General features: G+C 42.2%; 6 non-coding genes and 3 pseudogenes across 6 annotated transcripts; 7 read left to right on the plus strand and 2 right to left on the minus strand.

Annotated features, from left to right (window-relative positions):
• The first annotated feature begins 653 nt into the window (after window positions 1–653).
• Window positions 654–727, plus strand: LOC143128275 (U6 spliceosomal RNA; annotated as a pseudogene).
• Window positions 728–3,434: 2,707 nt separating this feature from the next.
• On the plus strand, window positions 3,435–3,506 carry trnaq-uug (transfer RNA glutamine (anticodon UUG)). Its single transcript has one exon. It is a non-coding gene; the product is annotated as a tRNA-Gln (tRNA).
• Window positions 3,507–3,650: 144 nt separating this feature from the next.
• On the plus strand, window positions 3,651–3,721 carry trnag-gcc (transfer RNA glycine (anticodon GCC)). Its single transcript has one exon. It is a non-coding gene; the product is annotated as a tRNA-Gly (tRNA).
• Window positions 3,722–3,787: 66 nt separating this feature from the next.
• trnad-guc (transfer RNA aspartic acid (anticodon GUC)) lies at window positions 3,788–3,859 on the minus strand. The gene has a single exon. It is a non-coding gene; the product is annotated as a tRNA-Asp (tRNA).
• A 736-nt stretch (window positions 3,860–4,595) lies between these two features.
• On the plus strand, window positions 4,596–4,669 carry LOC143128276 (U6 spliceosomal RNA; annotated as a pseudogene).
• A 2,707-nt stretch (window positions 4,670–7,376) lies between these two features.
• Window positions 7,377–7,448, plus strand: trnaq-uug (transfer RNA glutamine (anticodon UUG)). The gene has a single exon. It is a non-coding gene; the product is annotated as a tRNA-Gln (tRNA).
• Window positions 7,449–7,592: 144 nt separating this feature from the next.
• trnag-gcc (transfer RNA glycine (anticodon GCC)) lies at window positions 7,593–7,663 on the plus strand. The gene has a single exon. It is a non-coding gene; the product is annotated as a tRNA-Gly (tRNA).
• A 66-nt stretch (window positions 7,664–7,729) lies between these two features.
• trnad-guc (transfer RNA aspartic acid (anticodon GUC)) lies at window positions 7,730–7,801 on the minus strand. Its single transcript has one exon. It is a non-coding gene; the product is annotated as a tRNA-Asp (tRNA).
• A 736-nt stretch (window positions 7,802–8,537) lies between these two features.
• Window positions 8,538–8,611, plus strand: LOC143128277 (U6 spliceosomal RNA; annotated as a pseudogene).
• The last annotated feature ends 1,389 nt before the right edge of the window (window positions 8,612–10,000 follow it).

Below are 10,000 nucleotides of genomic sequence, written 5' to 3' on the forward strand. Positions count from 1 at the left end.
TCAACATTTAGGGTAAAGTGAGGGGAAGATGTTATTTATTGTGCTTAAAGTGCTAAAAGATCAACCAAACATAGTAAAAACCAGTGTAATAACATAATAGTAACAGTGTAATAACAAAGTAATAACAGTGTAATAACAAAGTAATAACAGTGTAATAACAAAGTAATAACAGTGTAGAAAAATCAAATAATGAGGAAAAAATTAAATTGCAAAGGCAAAAGAGTGAGGGGTCAAAGGGGAAAATCTCAACCTTAATTGGGGAACAGGAAGGGAATTGGGAACATGTAAATGTAAATGTACATTTTAGGGTTGTGGAACTGGAAGCAGGCAGGACCCTGGAGTGGGGTTGGTGTTAGGCCTAGAGAGGCCTAGAGACCACCCACTCCCGTCTGCCTGGGGACCAAGGCCCCGCCCCTTATTTCCACCTGGACATTCCTTATGCAAAACTTATGACTTTAAATGTCAATTTTCAGTTTTTGAAGCACTCTGCCTTGCTGTCCATGTAACGTTTGTCAACTGGTTTACCTTAGTTACCCTTTCCTGGGACACTTGGAAGGATTGAAGAGGGTTTTCTTGCCTGCACCACCCACCCTGGCAGTCAGCGCTTGGGCTGAGGTGGGGGGTTATATGCTGAGGTGAGAAGCTTCTAGGATGTGCTCGCTACGGCAGCACACCTACTAAAATTGGATCGATACAGAGAAGATTAGCATGGCCCCTGCGCAAAGGAAACTTACGGTTCTGCGATGTTGGCCCCGACGGCGGCGAATGCCACCGTCCCGTGCGCGGGAGCGCACGGCCGCCTGCCTACCGTTTTCCTAGACCTAGCCCCACAGCCCTGCCTAAAATTGGATTAAACGATGCCCTCTAAGTATTTATCCCGAATAAATGTAGTGAAAAATGGGACGCAAGGCCGTTTGCAGCCATACAAATGAGACAAATAAGACACACGTGTCAATCAAAGGGTACACAGACGACCGGTTAAAGGGCCAGTGTTGATTTCTCCCATCAGAGCTTTTATGAACATGCTTTTTATGCCAATTGTCTATCTGTAATTGTAATAAATGTTCATTTGTTTGTTGTTTATTAAAGCATGGCTTTATTTCAACCAGCTTTTATAGTGTGTTCATTTATTAATTGTTTATTAAAGCATGGCTTTATTTCAACCAGCTTTTATGGTGATTTTTGTCCTTCACAAAAACAGACAGTATTTAAGCAACTAATGTTTATTTTTATTAAAGGCAATTGTTTTTATAAGAAAACTATACATACTGAAGTGGTTGCTGAGAGGAGGAGAGACTGGAAGAGGGGACCACTTAACACACAATGGGACAGAGCGGTTGCGCTTTAAACACAAAATACACCGATTTACACTTCAAATTTCAGTACATTATTTATATCACAGCAACCCAAGGGTCTTGCAAAGATACCTACGTTTTCAGATTTTAATTTGATGCATTATTTCGAACGTGAGAGGCCTCTTTAGGAGACTGTGTTTTCCATTAATTCCTATGGGAAACGATGGCGGTTACACTTTAAACATAAAGTTTGTATATTTACGCTTCGAATATCGCTACAGCATTTATATCACAGCTACCCAAGGGTCTTACGAAGATAACTACGTTTTCAGATTTTAATTTGATGCATTATTTCGAACGTGAGAGGCCTCTTTAGGAGGCTACACAATCTGTGCCCATTCATTTCAATGCATTCTTATGGAAATCGCAGTTACACTTTAAACATAAAGTTTGTATATTTACGCTTCGAATTTCGCTACAGCATTTACATCACAGCCACCCAAGGGTCTTACGAAGATAACTACGTTTTCAGATTTTAATATTATGCATTATTCCGAATTTGAGAGGTCTCGTTAGGAGACTGTGTTTTCCATTCATTCCTATGGGAAACGATGGCGGTTACACTTTAAACATAAAGTTTGTATATTTACGCTTTGAATATCGCTACAGCATTTATATCACAGCTACCCAAGGGTCTTACGAAGATAACTACGTTTTCAGATTTTAATCTTATGCATTTTTCCAAACGCGAGAGCTTTCGTTAGGAGGCTACACAATCTGTGCCCATTCATCTCAATGCATTCTTATGGAAATAACAGTTACACTTCAAACATCAAATTTGTATATTTACGCTTCGAATTTCGCTACAGCATTTATATCACAGCTACCCAAGGGTCTTACGAAGATAACTACGTTTTCAGATTTTAATTTGATGCATTATTTCGAACGTGAGAGGCCTCTTTAGGAGGCTACACAATCTGTGCCCATTCATTTCAATGCATTCTTATGGAAATCGCAGTTACACTTTAAACATAAAGTTTGTATATTTACGCTTCGAATTTCGCTACAGCGTTTACATCACAGCCACCCAAGGGTCTTACGAAGATAACTACGTTTTCAGATTTTAATATTATGCATTATTCCGATTTTGAGAGGTCTCGTTAGGAGACTGTGTTTTCCATTCATTCCTATGGGAAACGATCGCAGTTCCACTTTAAACATACAATTTGTATATTTACGCTTCGAATTTCGCTACAACATTTATATCACAGCTATCCAAGGGTCTTACGAAGATAACTACGTTTTCAGATTTTAATATCATGCATTTTTCCAAACGTGAGAGCTTTCGTTAGGAGGCTACACAATCTGTGCCCATTCATTTCAATGCATTCGCGGTTACACTTTAAACATAAAGTTCGTATATTTACACTTCGAATTTCGCTACAGCATTTACATCACTGCTAAAGTTGTCCGACCACAGACAAAAAACATAACTTACGTGTTGTTTAGATATGAGGAACTTTTACTGTGAGCCGTGAAAAGTAGAGTGTCTAGAGCGGGAGAGACGACAGTAAACTTCAACTCTAAACTTCGCGCTGGGGAATTCAGCCAATCACGGACCAGAATGTAATAGAACAAGCCAATGAAAACATGCAAGGTTTGTTGTAAAGGCGGGACATGCAAATAAGACAAGCCAATGACGGGCCAGACAAATGAGACACAGATAAGACACAGGTAAAGAGCATAAGCCGATCCCGGAAGCGCAAGGATGACACGCAAATTCGTGAAGCGTTCCATATTTTGGTTAGGGTTTGGTTAAGGGTTAGGGTTGTGGGTCCGAAAGCAGACAGGACCCTAAAATTAGGCCTAAGGTCACTGAAAACATGGTCAAGGTCCCCCCTCATCTACCTTTCTGCCTTCTAATGACAAACCAGGCAAAGAGGCTTAGGGTTGGGGCTAGGGCTGAGGAACCCAAAGCAGGCAGGACCATAGAGTGGGTATCGAACGAGGCCTAGGGTTGCTGAATAGACATCCACCGTCAGCAATGTGCCTCCTTCACATTTCAGTGAAAGTTAAATCCAGGAGGACAAGGGGCTCTACGTGGGTTGGGTTTACTGTACCTGATGGCCCCTCACCCTCGGTTCCATGGTGTAATGGTTAGCACTCTGGACTTTGAATCCAGCGATCCGAGTTCAAATCTCGGTGGAACCTCCGCTTGGCCTTGGCAGCAGCGTTTTACGGCTTTTCGGTTACTCGCTGCCACAAACTTCACTGCACCTGGCAGGTGCTCTTATTCTCACACTGCAATTGCCACCTCTGGAAAACCTGTGAGCAGCCCTCCATCAGGCAGTGCAAGCATTGGTGGTTCAGTGGTAGAATTCTCGCCTGCCACGCGGGAGGCCCGGGTTCGATTCCCGGCCAATGCATCTCTAGACTTTTCCTGCTGCCATTCCAACATAAAGGTCAGGGTTTAAGCCAAAAGGCTGAAGCATCTCCCCGTCGGGGAATCGAACCCCGGTCTCCCGCGTGACAGGCGGGGATACTCACCACTATACTAACGAGGAAGACCCTGTGCGTTCACAGGACTCTCTGCTCCACCTTCCTGAAGCTTCCACTTCAGGGCTTAGGCTGCTTGTCTTCAGGTGCTTCAACATTTAGGGTAAAGTGAGGGGAAGATGTTATTTATTGTGCTTAAAGTGCTAAAAGATCAACCAAACATAGTAAAAACCAGTGTAATAACATAATAGTAACAGTGTAATAACAAAGTAATAACAGTGTAATAACAAAGTAATAACAGTGTAATAACAAAGTAATAACAGTGTAGAAAAATCAAATAATGAGGAAAAAATTAAATTGCAAAGGCAAAAGAGTGAGGGGTCAAAGGGGAAAATCTCAACCTTAATTGGGGAACAGGAAGGGAATTGGGAACATGTAAATGTAAATGTACATTTTAGGGTTGTGGAACTGGAAGCAGGCAGGACCCTGGAGTGGGGTTGGTGTTAGGCCTAGAGAGGCCTAGAGACCACCCACTCCCGTCTGCCTGGGGACCAAGGCCCCGCCCCTTATTTCCACCTGGACATTCCTTATGCAAAACTTATGACTTTAAATGTCAATTTTCAGTTTTTGAAGCACTCTGCCTTGCTGTCCATGTAAAGTTTGTCAACTGGTTTACCTTAGTTACCCTTTCCTGGGACACTTGGAAGGATTGAAGAGGGTTTTCTTGCCTGCACCACCCACCCTGGCAGTCAGCGCTTGGGCTGAGGTGGGGGGTTATATGCTGAGGTGAGAAGCTTCTAGGATGTGCTCGCTACGGCAGCACACCTACTAAAATTGGATCGATACAGAGAAGATTAGCATGGCCCCTGCGCAAAGGAAACTTACGGTTCTGCGATGTTGGCCCCGACGGCGGCGAATGCCACCGTCCCGTGCGCGGGAGCGCACGGCCGCCTGCCTACCGTTTTCCTAGACCTAGCCCCACAGCCCTGCCTAAAATTGGATTAAACGATGCCCTCTAAGTATTTATCCCGAATAAATGTAGTGAAAAATGGGACGCAAGGCCGTTTGCAGCCATACAAATGAGACAAATAAGACACACGTGTCAATCAAAGGGTACACAGACGACCGGTTAAAGGGCCAGTGTTGATTTCTCCCATCAGAGCTTTTATGAACATGCTTTTTATGCCAATTGTCTATCTGTAATTGTAATAAATGTTCATTTGTTTGTTGTTTATTAAAGCATGGCTTTATTTCAACCAGCTTTTATAGTGTGTTCATTTATTAATTGTTTATTAAAGCATGGCTTTATTTCAACCAGCTTTTATGGTGATTTTTGTCCTTCACAAAAACAGACAGTATTTAAGCAACTAATGTTTATTTTTATTAAAGGCAATTGTTTTTATAAGAAAACTATACATACTGAAGTGGTTGCTGAGAGGAGGAGAGACTGGAAGAGGGGACCACTTAACACACAATGGGACAGAGCGGTTGCGCTTTAAACACAAAATACACCGATTTACACTTCAAATTTCAGTACATTATTTATATCACAGCAACCCAAGGGTCTTGCAAAGATACCTACGTTTTCAGATTTTAATTTGATGCATTATTTCGAACGTGAGAGGCCTCTTTAGGAGACTGTGTTTTCCATTAATTCCTATGGGAAACGATGGCGGTTACACTTTAAACATAAAGTTTGTATATTTACGCTTCGAATATCGCTACAGCATTTATATCACAGCTACCCAAGGGTCTTACGAAGATAACTACGTTTTCAGATTTTAATTTGATGCATTATTTCGAACGTGAGAGGCCTCTTTAGGAGGCTACACAATCTGTGCCCATTCATTTCAATGCATTCTTATGGAAATCGCAGTTACACTTTAAACATAAAGTTTGTATATTTACGCTTCGAATTTCGCTACAGCATTTACATCACAGCCACCCAAGGGTCTTACGAAGATAACTACGTTTTCAGATTTTAATATTATGCATTATTCCGAATTTGAGAGGTCTCGTTAGGAGACTGTGTTTTCCATTCATTCCTATGGGAAACGATGGCGGTTACACTTTAAACATAAAGTTTGTATATTTACGCTTTGAATATCGCTACAGCATTTATATCACAGCTACCCAAGGGTCTTACGAAGATAACTACGTTTTCAGATTTTAATCTTATGCATTTTTCCAAACGCGAGAGCTTTCGTTAGGAGGCTACACAATCTGTGCCCATTCATCTCAATGCATTCTTATGGAAATAACAGTTACACTTCAAACATCAAATTTGTATATTTACGCTTCGAATTTCGCTACAGCATTTATATCACAGCTACCCAAGGGTCTTACGAAGATAACTACGTTTTCAGATTTTAATTTGATGCATTATTTCGAACGTGAGAGGCCTCTTTAGGAGGCTACACAATCTGTGCCCATTCATTTCAATGCATTCTTATGGAAATCGCAGTTACACTTTAAACATAAAGTTTGTATATTTACGCTTCGAATTTCGCTACAGCGTTTACATCACAGCCACCCAAGGGTCTTACGAAGATAACTACGTTTTCAGATTTTAATATTATGCATTATTCCGATTTTGAGAGGTCTCGTTAGGAGACTGTGTTTTCCATTCATTCCTATGGGAAACGATCGCAGTTCCACTTTAAACATACAATTTGTATATTTACGCTTCGAATTTCGCTACAACATTTATATCACAGCTATCCAAGGGTCTTACGAAGATAACTACGTTTTCAGATTTTAATATCATGCATTTTTCCAAACGTGAGAGCTTTCGTTAGGAGGCTACACAATCTGTGCCCATTCATTTCAATGCATTCGCGGTTACACTTTAAACATAAAGTTCGTATATTTACACTTCGAATTTCGCTACAGCATTTACATCACTGCTAAAGTTGTCCGACCACAGACAAAAAACATAACTTACGTGTTGTTTAGATATGAGGAACTTTTACTGTGAGCCGTGAAAAGTAGAGTGTCTAGAGCGGGAGAGACGACAGTAAACTTCAACTCTAAACTTCGCGCTGGGGAATTCAGCCAATCACGGACCAGAATGTAATAGAACAAGCCAATGAAAACATGCAAGGTTTGTTGTAAAGGCGGGACATGCAAATAAGACAAGCCAATGACGGGCCAGACAAATGAGACACAGATAAGACACAGGTAAAGAGCATAAGCCGATCCCGGAAGCGCAAGGATGACACGCAAATTCGTGAAGCGTTCCATATTTTGGTTAGGGTTTGGTTAAGGGTTAGGGTTGTGGGTCCGAAAGCAGACAGGACCCTAAAATTAGGCCTAAGGTCACTGAAAACATGGTCAAGGTCCCCCCTCATCTACCTTTCTGCCTTCTAATGACAAACCAGGCAAAGAGGCTTAGGGTTGGGGCTAGGGCTGAGGAACCCAAAGCAGGCAGGACCATAGAGTGGGTATCGAACGAGGCCTAGGGTTGCTGAATAGACATCCACCGTCAGCAATGTGCCTCCTTCACATTTCAGTGAAAGTTAAATCCAGGAGGACAAGGGGCTCTACGTGGGTTGGGTTTACTGTACCTGATGGCCCCTCACCCTCGGTTCCATGGTGTAATGGTTAGCACTCTGGACTTTGAATCCAGCGATCCGAGTTCAAATCTCGGTGGAACCTCCGCTTGGCCTTGGCAGCAGCGTTTTACGGCTTTTCGGTTACTCGCTGCCACAAACTTCACTGCACCTGGCAGGTGCTCTTATTCTCACACTGCAATTGCCACCTCTGGAAAACCTGTGAGCAGCCCTCCATCAGGCAGTGCAAGCATTGGTGGTTCAGTGGTAGAATTCTCGCCTGCCACGCGGGAGGCCCGGGTTCGATTCCCGGCCAATGCATCTCTAGACTTTTCCTGCTGCCATTCCAACATAAAGGTCAGGGTTTAAGCCAAAAGGCTGAAGCATCTCCCCGTCGGGGAATCGAACCCCGGTCTCCCGCGTGACAGGCGGGGATACTCACCACTATACTAACGAGGAAGACCCTGTGCGTTCACAGGACTCTCTGCTCCACCTTCCTGAAGCTTCCACTTCAGGGCTTAGGCTGCTTGTCTTCAGGTGCTTCAACATTTAGGGTAAAGTGAGGGGAAGATGTTATTTATTGTGCTTAAAGTGCTAAAAGATCAACCAAACATAGTAAAAACCAGTGTAATAACATAATAGTAACAGTGTAATAACAAAGTAATAACAGTGTAATAACAAAGTAATAACAGTGTAATAACAAAGTAATAACAGTGTAGAAAAATCAAATAATGAGGAAAAAATTAAATTGCAAAGGCAAAAGAGTGAGGGGTCAAAGGGGAAAATCTCAACCTTAATTGGGGAACAGGAAGGGAATTGGGAACATGTAAATGTAAATGTACATTTTAGGGTTGTGGAACTGGAAGCAGGCAGGACCCTGGAGTGGGGTTGGTGTTAGGCCTAGAGAGGCCTAGAGACCACCCACTCCCGTCTGCCTGGGGACCAAGGCCCCGCCCCTTATTTCCACCTGGACATTCCTTATGCAAAACTTATGACTTTAAATGTCAATTTTCAGTTTTTGAAGCACTCTGCCTTGCTGTCCATGTAACGTTTGTCAACTGGTTTACCTTAGTTACCCTTTCCTGGGACACTTGGAAGGATTGAAGAGGGTTTTCTTGCCTGCACCACCCACCCTGGCAGTCAGCGCTTGGGCTGAGGTGGGGGGTTATATGCTGAGGTGAGAAGCTTCTAGGATGTGCTCGCTACGGCAGCACACCTACTAAAATTGGATCGATACAGAGAAGATTAGCATGGCCCCTGCGCAAAGGAAACTTACGGTTCTGCGATGTTGGCCCCGACGGCGGCGAATGCCACCGTCCCGTGCGCGGGAGCGCACGGCCGCCTGCCTACCGTTTTCCTAGACCTAGCCCCACAGCCCTGCCTAAAATTGGATTAAACGATGCCCTCTAAGTATTTATCCCGAATAAATGTAGTGAAAAATGGGACGCAAGGCCGTTTGCAGCCATACAAATGAGACAAATAAGACACACGTGTCAATCAAAGGGTACACAGACGACCGGTTAAAGGGCCAGTGTTGATTTCTCCCATCAGAGCTTTTATGAACATGCTTTTTATGCCAATTGTCTATCTGTAATTGTAATAAATGTTCATTTGTTTGTTGTTTATTAAAGCATGGCTTTATTTCAACCAGCTTTTATAGTGTGTTCATTTATTAATTGTTTATTAAAGCATGGCTTTATTTCAACCAGCTTTTATGGTGATTTTTGTCCTTCACAAAAACAGACAGTATTTAAGCAACTAATGTTTATTTTTATTAAAGGCAATTGTTTTTATAAGAAAACTATACATACTGAAGTGGTTGCTGAGAGGAGGAGAGACTGGAAGAGGGGACCACTTAACACACAATGGGACAGAGCGGTTGCGCTTTAAACACAAAATACACCGATTTACACTTCAAATTTCAGTACATTATTTATATCACAGCAACCCAAGGGTCTTGCAAAGATACCTACGTTTTCAGATTTTAATTTGATGCATTATTTCGAACGTGAGAGGCCTCTTTAGGAGACTGTGTTTTCCATTAATTCCTATGGGAAACGATGGCGGTTACACTTTAAACATAAAGTTTGTATATTTACGCTTCGAATATCGCTACAGCATTTATATCACAGCTACCCAAGGGTCTTACGAAGATAACTACGTTTTCAGATTTTAATTTGATGCATTATTTCGAACGTGAGAGGCCTCTTTAGGAGGCTACACAATCTGTGCCCATTCATTTCAATGCATTCTTATGGAAATCGCAGTTACACTTTAAACATAAAGTTTGTATATTTACGCTTCGAATTTCGCTACAGCATTTACATCACAGCCACCCAAGGGTCTTACGAAGATAACTACGTTTTCAGATTTTAATATTATGCATTATTCCGAATTTGAGAGGTCTCGTTAGGAGACTGTGTTTTCCATTCATTCCTATGGGAAACGATGGCGGTTACACTTTAAACATAAAGTTTGTATATTTACGCTTTGAATATCGCTACAGCATTTATATCACAGCTACCCAAGGGTCTTACGAAGATAACTACGTTTTCAGATTTTAATCTTATGCATTTTTCCAAACGCGAGAGCTTTCGTTAGGAGGCTACACAATCTGTGCCCATTCATCTCAATGCATTCTTATGGAAATAACAGTTA

The sequence above is a fragment of the Alosa pseudoharengus genome, unplaced genomic scaffold, assembly GCF_046254945.1.
Source record: "Alosa pseudoharengus isolate Yale_2024_CS ecotype anadromous, Long Island Sound unplaced genomic scaffold, YU_APseudo_1.1 YU_APseudo_1.1_scf_17, whole genome shotgun sequence".
In the NCBI taxonomy this organism is placed as follows: domain Eukaryota; kingdom Metazoa; phylum Chordata; class Actinopteri; order Clupeiformes; family Clupeidae; genus Alosa; species Alosa pseudoharengus.